This window comes from Delphinus delphis, chromosome 7 (genome assembly GCF_949987515.2).
Source record: "Delphinus delphis chromosome 7, mDelDel1.2, whole genome shotgun sequence".
NCBI lineage: Eukaryota > Metazoa > Chordata > Mammalia > Artiodactyla > Delphinidae > Delphinus > Delphinus delphis.
This window is the reverse complement of record NC_082689.1, coordinates 75350958-75372438: the sequence shown is the minus strand read 5'-3', so window position 1 is coordinate 75372438 and position 21481 is coordinate 75350958. Positions and strand designations below refer to the sequence as shown.

The 21481-nt window shown below is 34.8% G+C and overlaps 1 pseudogene; it reads right to left on the bottom strand.

Moving 5' to 3' along the window:
- Nucleotides 1-792: 792 nt before the first annotated feature.
- On the bottom strand, nt 793-2526 carry LOC132427880 (transmembrane emp24 domain-containing protein 2 pseudogene; annotated as a pseudogene).
- Between the last annotated feature and the right edge of the window lie 18955 nt (nt 2527-21481).

The following is a 21481-nucleotide window of genomic DNA, read 5'->3' as shown; positions in this document are numbered from 1 at the left end:
TTATGTGAATGCATACCTCCCATGTGCCCAGAGTAGAGAAAGTGGATGTGCCAGCATAGAAAGAAAAAGAATTACTGTTCACTGCAACACCCAGAGAACTGGCTTTAATAGAGACTTCTTACAAGGTTAGGCGGAAACCAAAAAATGGTTCTTAGCTGCTTGTGTCAACAATTTTAAGTGGAGGTGACTGAGTTCTAAGGTTCAAAGTAAAACTTTAAAGAGGAAAAAGGTTGTTGGTTTAAGTCTTATCTTTAAAGCAAAAACAAGATTGACAAAGTAAAAAAGTACCAACTTGGTAGCATCCTCTAGTCACAGAGCTCTGCAATTAGGCTGGATAGAAAATGTCAAGATTCAGATTGTTTTTTCTGATAAGGACTCAACAAAATGAATCTTTAATGACTTGAACTGCAGGATGAGGGATCCCAAGAATGCAGTCATTTTTAGTAAAGTACTGTCAATAAAGTACTATCCTGAACAAGCTGCATTTTATTATGAAAGCAAAAGGAAAGAATATATAAAAAGGACTATACATCTGTATTCCGCTTACAGTGTTTGAGTTCTGGAAGGACCTGTATAATGGAGGAAGAATTCAAATATGAAATCATGCCAATCAAATTTTCACTATAACTTTCCTAAAAAAGTGTTTTCCCCCAATATCTATTAATCACAAAGAAACAGAAGCTGTGAATGTACAGTTTAGAAAATAAAAATGTTGAAATTAATGACATTATTATGACCAAGACACTTGGTAAACAATGAATTATGAGTTTGGGATTATCAGCAAAAGGCATTTTAAACAACCCTCCGGACTTCAAAAAATCTCTTCAGGTAGTGGATCTGTCCCAATGTCATGGCAACTAGAACAAGAGCTTCAAAGAAGGACCAAAGGACCACTCCGCTGTTTGTGTTGTCATTGATTGCCCTGTGTATTCTCTCCCGAACTTCCATGTATTCCTGTTCATGCTTTACAGCTGTCATCGCCACTGTGAGCTCATTAATCGTTTCTTCTAGCTTGTTCTGGTGAGCTTCTGTTTCCATGTCTTGTCCTTTGGGGGCCTCCCCAATATCAATGGTGAACATCACTATCTTTGGAGTCATGGTGGACACCCTACTGCTAAAACAAAACTGAAACGTTCCATCCGTGTGAGCAGCAAAGATGTATTTCCCACTGGACTCCCGGTCTCCTTTATAAATTCCTTTATTATCAGGCCCTGCAATCTCCACGTCGATGTCCAGGAAACCACCCTTGGCCACCTCGAAAATGAGGCCCATCTTGGTGCCCGGGGTGACCCGCTCGAAGAAGCACTCCTCAGCATGCGCGTCAATGCTGATGAAGTAGCCCGAGACGGTGGCCTGGAGGGCGGCCCGGAGCACCAGCAGCTCAGCGAGCGTCACTATGTGGGGCTGGGGCCGAAGCCAGGACCGGAACTGTGGCCTCCAGAGCCGCCTTCGCCTTTGCCTCAGCTCAACCGCATTTATTTGAAAAAAATTAACAAAAAGATACAATAGGAAAAAGGAAGCAAACTACCATTATTTGTAGATAACATGCTTATATTCCTAGAAAACCAAAAAGAATCATCTGACAATGGCTAAAAATGAAACGAGTCAAGCAGAGTAGCCAGCTTATAGATGATGTATGAAATCGGTAACTTTGTTATATATCTACAATAAACCACTAAGTATATGTAAAAGTTGATATTCTTAATAGCAACGCAGAAAACCACCTAGGGACAAAATTTCCAATAAATTCATGGAAACCATACAATACAAGAACAATAAAGATACAAAATTCTACTAAGAAAAAAAAATAGACTCTATGGAGAGCCACATCTGTTCTAGATTGGGAAGACTCAAGACTACAGTTATGCCATTTCAACTATAAATTAGCCAGTAAATACGTTGATTCTAATGCAAATATCCAGCATGCTTTAAAAGAATAGACAAATTGATTCTAAAATTTGTTTATCTGTGGATATAACCAGGGCATTTTTGAAGAGAAATATGGATTAGCAATTGGAGATCAGGTAATTTTGGAGGAGGATTGACTTGTCAGAGTGAAACTGAATTATAATACTACAATAATCAAAACAAAGTTATTCTAGCACCTGTTAGGTGGTAAACAAGGCAATCAATTACAAAAATACTGAAGCATATTTAACTATTTATAGGAATTTATTATACAAAAAAGGTCTAATTTCAAAGTCCACAAGTATTGATATTTGACATGAGTAGACACAATGGACATTTGGTAAAATCAGTCAAATTACATTGTATTAAGTATAACTGTGGCAGGATAGAAAGTAATAGTATGTGTTTTGACATGGAAAAATCATCTGTGAAAACATAAAATATAAAATTTGGTAGGTTTTGGGAAAAATATTTTCTATTTTAATTTAATTTTTCTTTGGCCTTTTAATTGTAGTTTTTGGCAGTATTCTTACACTGTACAACTATAAACAACAAAAATGGAATTACCTGAACAGCTAGTCGTTTATATCCATGATTATCACTTACAAGTCTTCCCATGTTATTTCAATCTCTATATTCTAACTAGGTGAAAATCATGCAAACTATTTCAAAATGACTTGATCTGAGAGTTCTCCTGTCCTCTTACCCTGACTGCTAGTGGTTGTCTATTTCAAATATGGAAAAAAAATTTGAAGTTCATAATTTTAACTTCTTAGCAACCTTCTTATATCTGGGAAATGTATATATCATAGTTAAGATTAATTCTCTGTGTCATCCACCCTGTCTTTCACTAGTAATGACATTCTTTTAAGGAAACTTGATTATACAGTTTCCCTTCCATATTGATTTCCATCAACAATCTGTTAGAATGGTGAATGAAAGAACTGAAAATACTTTGTAAATTATTAAATGGGTTGTGCACATTGCACCAAAAACTTAACTATATATAAGGAAGCATGCACATTCATTTCAAAGAAAGTCAAATTTGAATTAATGACTATAGAAGAAATGCTAAATGACTGAATAAAATAAAATTCTCCTTGAATGGGAAGTAAAAGCTATGTGCAAACATGGATTGAAATGTAGTATAGTTTTTTTCAACAAAGAAATATGATACATTTAAGACTTCCTTATTGCCATTGAAAAAAATGCTACAAAGGGGAAAAAATGCTTTATCTGGAAACGTCTGGGGTTATAATGAAATCATATTAGGTTAATATTTCAAAATTAATGTTATACAAAGTTTCAATTTGGATTTCTTTGATGTCAAATTTTTGCTAACATATCTTTGTTTCATTTTTATTTTGAATCATACTCGTTTGTCTACTAGAAACAATACTTGTTATAAGATATTTAAATATATTTATATACATATAATAAGATAAATGGAATATATGTATTTGAATATATTTGTGCATATATATAAATATAATTTTTGCCTCTCTGATCCCATTAATCATTTAGGTGATTTTTCTTTCCAAACCACATCGTTTTGTCATTACATGGACATAGCAGCAAATATAAATACACTCACACACATACACACACACACACACACACAGATAAAGGTAATCCTATAAAAATCATGAAATTAGTGCTGATTCTCAAGATTTAACCCACTATAAAAAAATACTTTACTACAAAGAAGACAGGATCAGTTCTTAAATCCACTTGAAAAATGATGATACTTTCTCCATACCTGAGAAATATTTTTCCTGAATGAATTAGAGACAAATGTGGTGACTTAAAACTGATCCCTATACAACAAAGATGATAAAGGAGTTAACTACAGGCCAGACATCTTAATCTGTAAGAGGTCTCTGGGGGTCAAGAAATCACATTCATTTTGCAGGATTATTTCAGGTGGCACAATTTCTTAATTACTGTTAGATGCCTCAGAATAGAGACCTAAATCCATCTAAAACTCCTGCTGCAACGATGACAGTTCTGCTGAGGTTATCTCTGCATCTGCTGTGTGACCATGTTCCACATTTACCTTTAAATTTAAGCAAATTATGAAAAGCAACCCTGCTAAAGCTGTCATCATTGAATATCATCATCATCACATAACTGTTTGGACTTAAGAAAAAAGTTCAAACTGTAAAGGATTTTGGAAGCAGATGGTTGAACAAGAGAATCTGGAAGGACTTTCCAGGTTTCTCATCTTCAAAATGTCATGCCATGGCTCTAATGTCAATTGTGCTAACATGACAGAGAATGAAATCTAGGCTCAGAAAAGAGCACCTCCTAGTCTAAGGTCACTGAGGTAGTGGCAGAGTTGAGGCTTGCACCCAATTTACAGTGGCTCCAAATTTCACTGCTCCTTCCTGTGTGAATGACTTCTTGCATATCACAATCTGTTCTTACAACATATAATTTATGGTTTTATGACTCCTGTTGACAGCCTGTGAAGGTTTAAACTGTCAGGCACTTGTCTTTTTGACTTTCCCTCTAGACACAAACTAAGAGTTGGGTCAAACTAGCATCTCATACAGCTAATCATGCAACATGAGAAGGCTGCAGAGGAGTCAGAAAGTTCCCCCCACCTCTCAGTCTTTCCAGGGGTGCAGAATAGCACGGTTTCAAATTCCACATAGAAGATGACCAGGGCATTAATGTTGCTCTGCCAAGTTGATAAATTTAGCAAGACTCTAGAGGTGCAGAAAACTTGTCCAAGAAGACTTATAATTCTTAGAAAAGATTTGGCAATGGTGGTGTTTTATAGAAAAAGTTTAGAGGTATAACATGGTAACTTCTAACTTGGTATGTTACTGCCAAAAAATCTTCGTAAAACACAATCAGACATCTAGAGTTTTGTAAAACCATTAATAACTCAGTCATTTCATTTGGATTGGAATATTTATTTAAATATTAAAACACATAATATTAGCAAAATGGGGTTCACAAGAAATGGCAAAAGAGTAATATTTGTTGAATGATATGAAGATATTTGTTTCAGACACTTATTCGAAAATGCTCGTTTCACCCTCAAATGGTATTTTTAAAAAGTTTAAACTTGGCGCATAACAGCAGTTCAGAAAGAACCGAAAGAAGTTTTGAGAAGCAAGAAGTTGCATCGGCCATATCTGCAGAGCAATGGAAGAAATTTTTATTCCCTAAGCTTTCTGCATAGCCAGGATCTACATAGTGGTGAACTCAAACAGATGTGTGGAGTTTCCTTAATGTAGTTAACTAAGAATTTGCTTTGAACCCTTATATAGGAAATTTGATTCCTCTAGTCATAATAATAGGTGAGACACTGTCAAATGGACTGGGAAGTGTGGAGCAGTGATAAACAGACGGAGATAAATGAACTGTACAGAATTAGGGTGATAAAAACCAAACCTAGGCTAGACCTAGGATAGGGAGAATTCTATTAACTACTTGAGACAAAGGACTTCCTCAATATGAGAAGGACAAGGAATTAAAAACAAACCTCATAATCTCACTGTGTTTACCTCTATACATTATTTAAGACATTTACATGCATAATATATATCACCGTATAAGAACATGTATATACTTTGGTACATCATCTTTGTAAGCCTCATGATCTGTAGTGTTAGCTAAATCATTCTCAATTTTTGTGGTGCTTCTATCAAGTACTGAGTAAAAAGAGTTTTATCCAGTGTTGTTTTGCAGAAGTCCTTGAACAGTTGTATACTCAATTATAAATACATTTAAGAATGTGGTTTCCGGGTAGTTGGACAAGGTAAACTAGAGCTTTTGCTACATAGTACTTTTTTTTTTTTTTTTTTTTTTTGCGGTACGCTGGCCTCTCACTGTTGTGGCCTCTCCCGTTGCGGAGCACAGGCTCCAGACGCGCAGGATCAGCGGCCATGGCTCACGGGCCCAGCCTCTCCGCAGCCCGTGGGATCTTCCTGGACCAGGACACGAAGCTGTGTCCCCTGCATCGGCAGGCGGGCTCTCAACCACTGCGCCACCAGGGAAGCCCACTACATAGTACTTTTGAGGAAGGCATTTTGCATACCAACTTCTCTGTAATTTGAGTTACAAAAGAAGCCTTGAGTGCTCTATTGAAAGATACCAGACAAAAACGAGAAAACACCCTAGTTGTTTCAAACATAGAGATTTTGATACAAATAATTGATTATATGTGTGATACAAGAGTTGGAGAGCCAGTGAAGTAATCTAAAGACTAGTAAACAGAAGGAACTAGATATCACTCCAAAGGCTAGAGGAAAACAGGTAGAAATGATGTTACTAACCTGGAAGCCAGGGTCATTCTATGGGATGTAGAGCCATGGTGGAGACTGCCAAGTAGGTGCCATAAACACAGGGAGAGACATTATCTGGCAGGAACTAGAGCCACCATGGTGACTCAGACACTTGTGACAACATCAGTGGCGTCACAGGAGAGGAGGTATACCTTGATTTCTCTTCTCCTAGTCTCTAATATTCTACCAGTGCCTCGCATTGGCTAAACCTAACTCTAAGTCATTTGGCAAAAGTCTGCATGAATGCAGTTCCTTGAAATAAAGAGCAGAGCAAATAAAAGACTGAGTTGTGAGAGCAATAGGCAAATGGCTGGCCCAGAGGTTGTACAGTTACAAAGGGACATGTCAAAAGTATCTTCAGTGTTACACTTATTGATTATTGATCTGTTCCATCAATAATGGATTGAATTTTATATTGCACTCACAGGTATTAACAAACATTTGTATCTTTTCTAGCCTGCCACTTTGAATGTGAGAAAATTCCCAGAAGTTATCCAACGACTCATGGTTTTAAGTACCATATATTAATAAGGAGAATTTTTTTTCCCTTGTAGAATTATTTACAGACAGATTGTATGTGTAATTACCTATAGATTGACCAAAGTTTGCACATATTGACTGGTTTATGGATATTTAAAAACTTCTCTTTCTTATATTTTTGATTTAAACCACACTGAAGAAATGCTAATTTATAGATTTTTCTTAGATAATGGGGATATGGTGTTCGCTTTCAAGGAATTCAGTGGACAATGAGGCTTGTTATTAAATACTGGCTCTCATTTTGTAGATAACCTTAAAAAAATAAAGACAAGTAGATTGGAGACAAAGCAGTATGATCAAATTAAGCTGCAAAATTCCGTGCAAGCTTCTCAGAGGAGAAGATGTTTGAATTGAGACTTCAGGCATGAGTGGAGTAGAAGAAATCATAATTCAGAGACATGTGGTACTGTAATTTTAATTTGGTATTTTATAGTTTATTTTTACTTTATTTCTATTACCCAAATATTAAATGTTCTTTGTAGAATAGCTAAATAATACACATATGGGGAAAAAAGGCTCCATTAATCCTACGAATTGGAAGCAAACATTCTAACATTCCAATGTGTATCTTTCCAGATTTTTTATGCATATATCAATTTATATGCAGAAAAAATAAAGTAATTCTTGCAAATGAAACGAAATTATGCATTTCGTATTGTGGTTGTTTTCAAATGAAATATATTATGGATTTATCTGGCAATACTTATACGCTCTGTGTATCTTAGATTGAATAGTTTTTCAATGCATACTTTCTAAAACTAATCATATTTTGTTAGATATTTTGGTCACTTCTAAATATTCAATATTATGAGCAATGCTCCAATAAATTTCCATATTCCTTTTAAAGTATATAATTAATTATATTTTTAGTATATATTCCTAAAAGTATCAAAAATATATACTCAGAATAAAGGCATTTTATATAACTTGCCCTAAGAAAATCTTACCAATTTATAGACAAGTGTGAAATTTTTTAGAAGTTAGGGAAGAGGGTGATCTTTTAATTATACACATCAAAACTAGGCATCATAGCTTATTGGTATGTTTTCTTATGCAAAAGTAATTTTTCAACTTTCTTAAGCAAATACTGTCAAATTTCATTTTTAAAAGGGATACCTGGTTAGAAACTTGAACAGTGATTTCACAAGCAAAATGTTCTTTAAAAATCTGCACTATTCACAGTTGTTTATGCCCAGTTAACCAATGCTGAACATTTAATTACAAAAGCTTTGGTACTCTATATTTAAAGGTTTGTAAAACTTCTTGATGTAGCTTATGTAAAAAAAGGAATTGTCAGATATTTAGAATTTTGAGGAGAAATCATTGTAAGATTAAGCACATTGACATGAGATGCTAAGAAATGATCAAAAAACGTTAACTCAATACTTCTGTTCTAATAATAGGCCAGGGATATTAGTTACTTAACAACATTTTTTCACACTGCATTTGCCTCCACATTCCTGTCCATTCCTCATGCTGGGCATACCAATTGGGAAAGCAAGCTACATTTGCTTTGAAAGCATTCTTCTATTTGTTCTTTTCTTCCTTCCTCTTTTCCTTCCATCCTTTCTCCCTTTCTCCCTCTTTGCCTCCTGCCTTATGTTTTCTTTTAATTAATTAATTCATACTATGTTTTAAGTACAGAAAAAAATTAAAATAGCCTATAATCTCACCAGCCAGATAATCTCAGTGATTAATTTTATTTATTTATTTATTATTATTATTATTTTTGCGATACGCGGGCCTCTCACTGTTGTGGCCTCTCCCGTTGTGGAGCACAGGCTCCGGACGTGCAGGCTCAGCGGCCATGGCTCACGGGCCCAGCCGTTCCGAGGCATGTGGGATCTTCCCGGACCGGGGCACGAACCCGTGTCCCCTGCATCAGCAGGCGGACCCCCAACCACTGCGCCACCAGAGAAGCCCTAAGTGATTAATTTTAAATAAAATGAACAGTCTGCCAAGAAGGTCAAACAGCACACAACAGTACCAAATGAGAAGCAAATATGTCTTCTTTCCATTTTCCAGACCCTATTTTTTGTTTTCAGTTATTCATCATCAACTTTTTTTTTTACACCTTTCCAGAAAAATAATATGCATGTACTAGCATATATGTAAAAATAATCTCTCTATTCCTATGTTTATCTATAGGTGGACATGCATATCCTTTTTTAAAAAAATAGAATAAATCATACAATGTGCACTGTTCTAAGCTCTAGTTCTAGAGAACGTTGCATAACACAGATAGATATACACGTGCTTTTTACTAATGCCAAATTATTCTGTTGTACAAATATATACCATAGTTTGACTGTATCAAGGGATATTTGGGGATGAATTCTGTATACCCAACACCCTGCTGAGAACAACTTTACTTGAGAAAATAAGGACGCAATTTAGGGCAACAAATGACAAATAAAAAATAAAAATTATGAGCTCTTTAAGAGTAAGTTTATTTTGTTAAGGATGGGAATTCCAAACCATTATCTTGAGTTTCTCATTACTGTGTTTGTGCCTCAAATTCCAGTGAATAATTTTCTTAAGTAAAATTTAGATCTCTAAATGATCCTGTAAAAGTATGTCTTCAATGAGTCTTCAAATGTCTTTGACTTAGACAAAACATAATTGATATTATGTAATTTTTGGATCTCACAAGGCATAAAAGGATTCACTTTTTGGTCTTAATCAGTATTATCTCCAAATCAAGAAAGCTAACTCCTCTCAGCATGAATGTCTTAGAAAATAGGCTAATTGATAGACTTGAAAGTATGCTCTAAAGCAGATATTTTAACCATTTGGAAGTGACATTTAGATTTTGTTTTCGTACAGTTGCCTAGGTAAGGTTTTTACCTCACTCTCCTATGTTACAAGATTGAAATTTAGATGCAGTCTAGATCATGGATAGTGCAGCTGTACCTTTTATAACACCCGAAGCGCCCTATGCTTTGTGTTTTTAAAGACCAATTCTATTTGCTGTTTCTTGGCATTAAGAAATACAGTAAAACAGCATCCCCAATCACGTTACTTGTTCTGCTATGAATTCTGTTTGCTATGCTGCTATTGCATTCAATATGTGCATTTACATTTAACTTAACATCTAGAGTTGGATAAAATGATTTGGAACATTTTACATTTAGTGCTAAAGAGAAGACATTTGATATTTATTCGCACTTTGCTCGCCACCAGTGATTTCCAGATCTAAAATCACATTACATTCTGTTTCACATATAGTGGCATTTCCTAAGTGTCCTGTCATCATACTTTACTATTATTAAACCAATAACACTGGGTTATAATCTCACCAGAAGTCCAGAAGGAAGACTCTAAAAGAAAAAAAAGAAGGCTGAAGTGCTTAAAATATAGATGTAAATTAAATTATTACAGACATTTTTGTATAATTCTTCCATAATATTTAAAAATTTAGAAATAACAATATGGTCCTTAATGTATGCTCAGCTAGGGTCAATGTCTTGACAGAAATGTCACCAACATATTAAATAAAATTCCATTTCTTTGTATAACTACTATATATGTTCTCAAGGTCCTTGTCGCAGAGCAAAGTTGAATAAGACACATTTACTGCACGTCTGTAGAACTGATAAAAGGATCTGGACATATTTTAAGTGTTCAAATCTCTTTAAGAAGGTTACAGGTATACTGAGACAATAAATTCATGATCCTAAGATTCACTGTGAAAAATATCACTTGGAGAAAAAATACTGCCCTTAAGGATGTATACAAAATCAAATAAGAGGAAGGAAAAATGATAAACAAATAACAAACAAAAAGCAGCTTTTCTATCTTAATAGTAAAAGTCAGCTAGAGAGAATGTAATAATTAGCCATAGTACTTACCAGCTACACATTAGAATTTTGCAAGTATTAAATCTGCATATTCTATGTAATTACTTACTTTAGAACCCTCTATAGCTTCATAGTGCTCTATGTTTTAATTAGAGCTCTAGTTAATTTTAATAATGCTCAAGAAAATTCCTATCTTCTCATTTTAAATGTATTTACTTTGTATTTCTTTGTCTTTTATCTCTCCTCTCCACCTCGTAAACATCAAATCTTTTGACAAAAGCCCTTAGATATATATCCACCAACATATAATATGTAGTGCTTCTTTGTTTTTTACATTTACATAAATTTCACTCTAATTTCAGGCATGCACACTCTCTTTGGAGGACGTACCCATATATTGTTTTATGTTCTTTTGGTCCATTGCTCTATTTGTCACAGATTTTTCATAGTATACTTAAGGTGTACATTTCTCTAGTGATGAATATCTGAGTTGCTTATAACTCCCTACTAACACAGACAATGCTTTGATGAGTGTCCTTGTTCATGTTCCCTTATGAACACATGTTGGTACTCTCTGGAATATGTATCTAGAGGTGCGGACCAGGAGCTGCATGATCAACATATAGTTAATTTCATTAACTAGAACCAGATTTCATTCCAAAATAACTGTATCTATTTGTTCCAGGGACACATGTCTCATTGCTTTGTGGTATCAAGTTTATCATATATTAAATACCAAAATATATACGTTGATCTCTTTTTGAGCTCTTTATTCTGCTTGAGTTGCCCAGTGTACCCATACTGTGGGTATGGGTATGGGTACCCATACTGTGGATCTTTGTCTTCATAATCCATATAAATATATACAATTTTGACCATGATTTTATGAGATATAATATCTTTATAAATATATTTTGAGATATAATATCTTTAGTATATTGTCCTTTCTATAAGCATGGTAAATATCTTTACTTATTCACTTATTTCCTTTAATAGAATTAATTTTTTTTGTCATAACATATTTATACTCCTAGAAAAACATGATATTTTACTTCTCATATTTTCTAATTGGTTTTTCTAGTACAGAGGAAAACTATTAAATTATTTTTATTAGTTCTGTAAGTTTTTCTATTGTTTCTTTTGGTTTTCTACAATAGTAATTACATGATTACAAAAAAAAATGAGATTTCTATTTCTTTACTTCTAATCCCTGTACCTTTTACTCCCTTTTCTGACTTCTAGTGTTTTCGAAGACCACCAATACTAAATTGTGGCAGTGATTTTAGGCTCCTTTGTCTTGTTTCTTATCTAAATAGAAATACATCTAATTTTTAAAATAAATATTGGTATCAATATTCTCCACATACTTATTAAAAATATTATTTTTCAAATTCTTTCTGCTTGGAGAACTTACTTTCATTTTATTTGCAGTACAGATCTTCTCTTAATAAGTTCTCTGAAGTTTTGTTTGTTTAATTTCTTAAATATCTTTTTCCTTTTCAAAAGATACTTTACTGGGTTTTGAATTCTGTGTTATGTTTTCTTTCACTACTTTAAAGATGACTTTTAATTATCTTCTGTATTACATAGTATCTGAGGAGAACTCTGTTTCACATCTTATTTTGTTTTTGTTCATGCAATGTGTCTATTTTCCTTTAATTTACTTCACAATTTTCTTTGTTTTTGTTGTCAGTAGTTTGTATGTTTTATGTGTGTGTTATGGTATTTATCCTGTTTGGAGTTCTCTGAGCTTATAGATATTAGGTTTAATATGTTTCGTTATTTTTTGAAAATCCTCAGCCATTCCCTTTACAAATATTTTTTCTCCTCCATTTTCTTTTTCCTTCTTCTCAGACTCAAATTATACATAAGCCATTTGATATTGTTCCACAGATCTTGGATGCTCTGTTCTAATTTTTGTTTTCATTTGTTTATTTGCTTATTTATTTATTTATACTTGTTCCCCTTTGTATTCCAGTTTGGATAATATTTTTCAATCTATCTTCAAGTTCACTGACTCTTTCCTCAACTCAGTTGAATATGTGGATAACTTTGACTAAAGCAATCCTAATCTGTTACAGTGTCCTTTACTTCCAGTATTTCCATTTAATCTTTTCTTTCATATTTCCATTCAACTTTTGTTATAGTTTCCAATTGTCTGCCAAAATGTTCCAAGAGGATTTTGACAGAGTAATCATAGTATTTTAAATTATCTATCTCATAGTTCCAACATACACATCCTTTACTAATCTTTTTCTGTTGATTGTTTTGTCTTTGACAGTGTATTTCTTGCTTTTATTTATTTCATAATTTTTGCTTGATTGTTGCATGTAATGTGTAGAACTTTAGAGCCTGAGGTGAATGTTATTTAGACCCCAAAACATACAATCTTCTTCTCCTAAGCCATTAGTTCAAATATAGAAGGCCAAATCCTTTCTTCGCTTACAGACATATTTTAGCTCCTAATCTGACCATCTTTAATTCTGCCTAGTTATTTCAGAGTAAACTATAATTGATTAGATACAAGCTTTCTTGGTTACAATCACACACTAGTGCATCCCTAAACTTACTGTTCTGTCACAATTAGTCAAATGACTCAGCATTTTTGTCACCTAAAGCAGGGGTGAAATGTGTAGTTTAGAAATTATTTTCTAAATTCATGCCTTAAGAAGAACTGTAACCATTTTGTTTTAGCAATAGTGTGTATCATCTCTATCATCAGCCCACATTATTAAAGATACCATGACTGTGGGATGTATTAATAGCAGCATCACGTGTAATAACCAGATTCTCTGAGCTTCCTGGATCTGTGATTTGGTGTCTGATATAAGTCTGGGGAAATTCTCAGTCATTACTACTTCAAATAGTACTTCTGTTCCTTTCTCTCTTTCTTTTCCTTCTGATATTTCCATTATGCATATGTTATACCTTTTGTAGTTGTCCCACAATTCTTGGATATTCTGTTCTATTTTTTCCAGTCTTTCTTAAAATGTCCATCTGTTTGTTTATACTATCCATCTGTTCTTATATGTTATCTACTTTTTCCATTAAAACCCTTGCCATATTAAGTTTTTTTAACTCTTGGTCTAATTCCAACATCCCTGCCATGTCTGTTTGGCTCTTATGCTTGTTCAGTCTTTTCAAACTGTGCTTTTTACCTTTAATATGCCTTACAATTTTTTGTTGAAAGATAGACATCATGTACTGGGTAAAAGGAACTGCAATACATAAGCCTTTGGTAATGTAGTGGTAAGGTGTTGGGGGAAGGGAAGCATTCTATAATCCTATGATTATGTTAGGTTTCAACCTTTTGGTGAGCCTGTGCCCCTGAACAGTGAGCTTCACCAGTGCATCTCAGTTTTTGTTGTTGTTGTTGTTTTTTGTCCTCTGCCTCTCCACCTCTCTTAAGTCAGATCAGCATTATTAGAGGGGTCTAGAGCTAGAGTTTGGTATTTCCTTTCCCCCAGATGAGTTAGGTTATGATAAAATCTCTGCAGGTTAGGCTTTAGTAAAATAGTTTCTTCTGAGAGCAGGACTTGTTAAGAAGAACAGAATACTCTGGCATATTTCAAAATACTTTTCCCCCCCTCCTGCTGGAAACTCGAGGGGATTTTTCCTCAGTATTTGCTGTAAGAAAATGGTACCACTCCTGCAGGTAAAACTCATAGAAGTATGAGGGAGTCCCTATGACTGGGTCCCCCTGGAGATCCAAATCGACTCACAGATTCAGAGGAGAAACTAGTGGTTGTCTGGGAGGTGTGTGGGTAGAATGGATGAAATAAGTGAAGGGGATTAAGAGATACAAATACAAATAAGTCACAGGATGTAATGTACAGCACAGGGAATATAGTCTGTAATATTATAATAACTTTGTGTGGTGTGTAACCTATATCAAATCACTATGTTGTGTGCCTGAAGCTAATATAATACTGTAAGTCAACTATACTTCCAATACAAAAAAAGAAGAGTTGTTGATTCTTTTAGTTTTATCAGCTTTTTCCTTGTTGTTAAGACACAGTGGTGATTTCTAAACTCCTTACATGCTGGATCAGAAGTGTGAAATCTGACAAAAGGAAATTCATCCTTGAATAACTACGTTGAATGAACATTGTTAATTGCATGGTTTAGATAATGTCTGACCTTCAAGAGGTAGTGAGACTAGATGGATTTCTGAATGTAATTCCAAAAGGTAACTAACAAGTTTTAAAGGAAACATTGCATAAAAGAATTTTAAGTTGTAAATATTCTTACTATTGGGCAGGTATACCCAAAATTCGAATACAGTCTTTCTGGTGTTCTAGAAGGATTCTCCAGGAAAGTTTTGAAATGCATGCCTATACATATTTTTTAAGAATTACAAAGATAATATCACAAGGACAGATGATTATATCTCATACTATCAACACTAGTAAAATAGTTCTAATGTCTTCTTAAAATTCTATCATAACTTTGAAGCTTGATAGTTATGCTTTGAGGACAAATCATTTGTGTCAAATTGTGTCTTTAGAGTAAAAGCAAAACTCTGTGGATGACTGAAAAATATTTTCAAGAAAAAAATACTACAAAATAATGAATCAAATAGCACCGTCACTGTTGTTAGTAAATAGAGATACTTAGCAGAAATAGTGGGGTTAGAATTGTATCTGCCATAAACAATAGAGAAATGGGGGTGACTTTATGAAGATAAAATTTAACTCTAAGGAAGAATTATTAAAATCCTATCACTGGAAATTAAAGTATCTGAAATAAAATATTTATTGAAAAGGCTTAACAGCAGATTAAACACAAATTATCTAAATTGAAGTCAAAGAAAAAAAAAGTCAGAGCACCAGAGAGATATTTAGGGAATAAATGTACTTGGGATCAGAGGGAGAGGAGAGAGAGAATGCAACAGAAAGAATATTTTGAAGATGTCTGAGAACTTGCTAAAATCGTTGCAGGATCTCTATTCTATAAAAAAAATGTGTGCCAATAAAACTCAAAAAAATTGTTTTTTATTTCATTTAGTGAAAAAAATTGTATAGAGTTATCTTTACCTACTTCAGTCATGTAAAAAAATTGGCTATTTTCATCAACCTAATATTATTTCTTCAGTCAAACAGAAAAACCAGCAGAAGTAAATAAAAGCTAGATTTAGATAATTCAATTCATTCATAAACAAACAAATAAATAAATAATCACAACAAACAAAAATCAAGAAGCCTGGGATATATTTCTCTATATCGTCTTGTTCCATTTGGGTTGCTCTAACAAAATACCAGAGATTGGATGGCTTGTAAACTACAGACATTTATTTCTCACCGTTCTAGAGGCTAGAAGTCCAAGATCAGGGTGCCAGCATGATCAAGGTGCCAGCATGATCAGGGTCTGGTGAAGGACTTCTTCCAGGTTGCAGACTGGAACTTCTCACTGACTCCTCAATTCCTCCCATGTGGGAAGGGGCAAGCAAGCTCTCCAGTCCTCTTTAATAAGTGTTCTAATCCCATACATAAAGGCTCCACTCTCTACTCTCTCCCAAAGGTCCTGCCTCCAAATACCATCACATTAGGCATTAGGATTCCAACATACAACTTTTGAGGAGACAAATTCAGACCATAGCACACACGTGCTACATTCAGTTAATTAAATCAAGTTCTTATACATCTTATGTATCTCTTTAATTAATCATTTTCTCTCCATACCTACTAAAAATTATTTATGTTAAATTGTCATCAACTTTTTCTTGGATTAAAAAAGGAGGGGGGCAGGGTTAGCAACTTGTCTCTGACTTGTCATTCCAGTTGGAACTGGGAGAATGACCAGGGAGAAATGATTTGGTTAAATCTTGCGAACATGCAAATCACCACACTTGGCAGCATTAATTAGTAGAAAGATAAAGGAAAGTCCTTGTCTATGGCTTCCTTTTAGCAGGACTTGTCTGTCTGTCTCTGATTGTTGTGAGTCTGATTTGATAATCCCATTCTGTGTTTCTTAGATTAGTGCTGTTAACAGAATTATCTTTATTTTTTACAAATAATGATAGCTAAGGCATTTTTAGCAAGAAAAAAGAGGGATTAGAAATGCTTTAGGATAATTTAATGCCTACTTATTGTTGGTGGAAAAAAGACTTGAGGTAGATTATGAAAGGCAAATTTTATCAAAGAATTCAGGAGAAATAAGCTTAGAAGCATGGGCTAAATGAATAGAGTTCCAGGCAAAAGGAAAATGTACAAAAAACATTTTCCCTCGATAATGTGACCATCTCTGGTGAAAGTTAGATCTCTAATACACAATGCTGGAAAAATGAGAAAATAAGAAACAGACATTTTTGGGAAGTCTTTCTGGTCATATATTACATCCTTGGTGCACTAAACAGCTCAGCAAAAAATGCTATATTCAGTTGCAAAATAACTCAGTTAAGACCACTGGTTACTTAAAACAATTATACAAGTACCTGGAAGCAAAACTTAGGTGACCATAGAATTCCAAGGATATTCTGTGAAAGAACTAGACATTTTAAAGAGACACCAGTAAAAAGAATTAACAGCCAATAGACACTTCATCAGTTTAAGATACTGCCAAGTAGAATAGACTAATGGCCAAGTGGCCACAGATCTTTGTGAATAGATGTTTCTCCATGGTATAGCAATTATGTTGCCACAGTGGGTGAAGATGATGGTTTGGAAAAAAACCTTTGGAGGGTTAATTACCTCAACTTGCACTGACTCACAAGTGGAATTCTCCTAAAGTGATAAGAATGTACTGACCATCCACCTAGCTTGGCTTTATCATGATCAAGGGTAATGCACTGAACTTAATGCCATTGATATAGACTATGATACAGAATGTAATAAAAGAACTATCTATCTTGAGCAACTTAGGTACCTTGCTCTTAGTAGGCTAAGAGAATATTCAGGAAGTACTGTGACTTGGGATGAGAAAATGATACACATGGTCCAACTGAGATATGGCACAAAAATACGAAATGAAAAGACTAATGATGGTAACGATAATCTATTCAACTGTTGGCTTTTGAAGAATGTGTTGAAATAAAGAACACTGACAAGACTTTGAATAAATTGATAGCATATTTTTAATGCTAAGGAGACGAGAGATCCACTCTGGCCTAATCCCAACCTATTAAAACATCATGCCAATTTTGTCTTATTTTTTTTCTAACCTGAAGGAGTTAAAAGCTAACTAAGATAATCAGGATTTAGACTGGAAAATACTTGAATGGGGTGGGAGGGTCAGTTTCCTCTTTCTTAAATCTGTTGAATCTAAAACAGATTGAGGGGATGAGAGTTGCTTTCCTCATCCACGGGTGGTGTGGAGGGAAACATGGGCAGCATCTTAGGCCTTATAACAATTTGAATGGTGTTGCTTGGAAATACTATGTAAAATCATTTTAGGATTGATGGATATGGGGCTGTATGTACAGTAATCCTTACAGGTTGGCACTCTGAAAGGTACAAGTTAAACTGGCAGAGCATATCAATTACATAAAGAAGGGAACTAAAGTTACAAATTGAAAAGATTATTCTCTAGTCCAGTCACCTTTACCCGAAGGTATAACAGTATTGGACATTTTGGAGTGTGGAGCATTTTTTGCCATTACTCTTTTCATGGGAGTTATCAACTAAGCTTGTCCTTTGCCTAGTTTTAATTGGCCTTGCTAAATGGGGCCTTTTGTAATTATCCATGCCCTTCTAGGTAGTAGAAATTAGGCAGTACAGAATTTTAGGGGGCAGCATGAGATCTGTGTTCTAATTAAGGAAATGGCTGAAGTTGGAGTTTGATTCTCCCTAATTCTCTTTTCATCAGTATTTTCCAGTCAGTTTTTAAGGCAGTTCCTGGAGACTCATGGTAGATTGTCAAGGTTTAAAAACTTTATTCCTCTGAACATTTCAGTTGTATGGAAGTATACCCATATAGTGCCTACATAGTATTTTTTTTTTTTGGCCACACCTCGTGTCTTATAGAATCTCAGTTCCCTGACCAAGGATCCAAACTGCTCACTCAGCAGTGAAAGCATGGAGTCTTAACCACTGGAGCATGGGGGAATTCCCCTTACAAAGTATTTTAAGTACTGTATAGGAAATACAACAGTTCAAGCAGAATTGGTCAGTCAATATAGATATGGTTAATGATTTATTTTAAAATGCCAGTTTTGAATCCCACCCAGGCACAATTTGCATTCTCGTGAAATGGAATCCACTAAGCTACGAGGTTATTTGAATTCACCACCATAATGCCATAATCTAGTGAGGTGGCACTTGGACTTGATAACCATAAAAAGCAAGTTAGTTCCCTATGTTGATAAAATAATAATTGCTCTCTTCAAAGGAGGAAATGTAGGGGGAGTTAAAAACTGTAGTCACTCATATGACTAACAGTGTTTGTGAAATAAATCCACCTAGAATTCAAGGACAATTCATTTTGTGAAATTCCTGAGAATTATGTGGTGATAGCAACCAGAGACATTCTTCAAAGTGTGAGGACTCAGTTACCATCTCTCAGTGAACTTGTTTTAAGCAAGAAGCTCAGGGATTAGCGGTGTCCAGACTTTGATAAAAATGCATTCCTTATCCAGGAATCCTTTTCACAAAGCTAAGAAAATAATAGCAGAACCTGAATGGGGCTCTGAGCAAAACCAAACATTGAAAGTCTTACTAAGAGTGACAGCATAGGCAGTCCCAATCAGCCCTTATGGCTCAACTGAGCAGGTAGTTCTAGACCTGTTTAAAACTAGAATACATGAAGACTAGAGCACTTGGCAGAAATTGAATAAGGCTACCCCGCAGAGACCTCTAGGTTTTGAACACAAATGCTGCCATTTGAATGAACATTCTAGCTTGTTACTGGGCATTGGTCAAAAGTGCCCCCATCAGAGATGTGCATCAGGTAATTGTAAGGCTAGAAATAATAATTATGCCCCGGGAGAGGTCAGAAAAATATTAGTGCATCATATATATGAGCAGATTATTGCCTCATTGCCAACAGAGCCAACAATTGAGTCTCTTAGGTCCTCCACACCCCTTTCAATTTGTAGTCTGAACCTTCTGACTTTTCCCCCGCCGAGGCAAAGCTGACTGCTTGGTCCACGGATGGGAGTTCCTGAATTGAAGGGACACATTGCCTTTTGGAAATCAGTGACACTATCCCCCGCAGAAGGTAAAACCTTGGTGGAGGAAGTCAAGGGAAAGCCTGCCGTGGGCAGACCTGAGACCCACTTACAATGCAGGAAAAGAGAAGTTAGGCTCATGCCTCAGGGGAATATTTGGATATTTGTAAACTTTTAAACTATAGTCAATGACCTTGGATTATATACAGGCAAATGGGTCTTCTAAAAAACATGGCTTCATATGGGACTCTTATTTATGGAAATCCCTGTGGAATTTAGAGGAATAATTTAGATGCGCCTTGTAGATGCCAAATAAAAATACCAGTTGCCAGTTCAGAAGTCAAATGGAATGCTAAGGCAGAAATAGCTGAATCCCTAGGGCAGGGATGCAGATGCTAAGGCCTTGCACCCATGCGCTGAAATGGCATATTCACCTTGACCCTGATGAATTCACTAATAAGAAACTACACCCACTGCCAACAAGAAAGGAATTACTTGAAAATGTCTGTGAGTAAAAATTTCCCCCAATAAAAGCTTATATATAGTTGACAAGTATATTATATTAAACATCTACACAAAGTGTTACAAGCTGTGTTTAACTGTAGCTGATATTTATTCTAAGTTTTGCTTACCTGTGAAAGGGGTAACCTTGGATAATACGACATAATTAATAGTTGGGAACAGCAAGTTTCTATCAATTTACCTGGATACATTTCTTATAATCAGGGTTCACATTGCTATGGGCAAGAACTATTCTAAGCATTTACATATATTAAAGTTTAATACTACAGCGCTTCTCCGAGGAACATACTATCACTACCTAAACTTTAGAGCTGAAGAAACTGAGTCACAGAGAGGTTAAGTGATCTTCCCAATGTCATGCAGAAAGTTAGCAGTAAAGTCCATAAAGTTAGTGGTAAAGTCCATAAAGGCTACTTTGGATTCTCTGCTCTTACGCAGCAGGCTGTACTGCTTCTCCAGAAACACTGATCAGAATTTTTAAAAATCAGTTTAGCAATATACACTGAGAACCTTAAAGCAATCATTTTCTGATACATTTTTATTACATCATTTTTTTATTACACAGGAAAACAAGATTCAAAATAATGGCTGGTGAAATGGAAAAAAATATGGAAATTATAATAAATAGACTAATAAAGCAAATAAACTAATATGTAGATATTAGAAAAACACTTTAGAATTTCTGCTTTTAAAAGCAATTAATAAAAAAAGTAGAAACACAATTCCATGCTCATTATGATTTTACTATATAAATTTAACACTGACATTTAAAACTAGAAGTAAATTGTACAAAATGTTGACAGTGCATGTATTTGGGTTGTGATATAATGAGTCATTTTTTTCCTGTTTTGAATTTTATCCATTTACCAAATTTAAAATAACAAACCCATTTCCTTATTTTTTTCTCCATATACATTTTATTTATTTATTTATTTATCTATTTTAACATCTTTATTGGAGTATAATTGCTTTACAATGGTGTGTTAGTTTCTGCTTTACAACAAAGTGAATCAGCTATACATATCCATATATCCCCATATCTCCTCCCTCTTGCGTCTCCCTCGCACCCTCCCTATCCCACCCCTCTAGGTGTTCACAAAGCACCGAGCTGATCTCCCTGTGCTATGTGGCTGCTTCCCACTAGCTATCTATTTTACACTTGGTAGTGTATATATGTCCATGCCACTCTCTCACTTTGTCTCAGCTTACCCTTCCCCCTCCCCGTATCCTCAAGTCCATTCTCTACGTCTGCATCTTTATTCCTGTCCTGCCCCTAGGTTCTTCAGAACAATATTTTTTGTTTTTGAGAT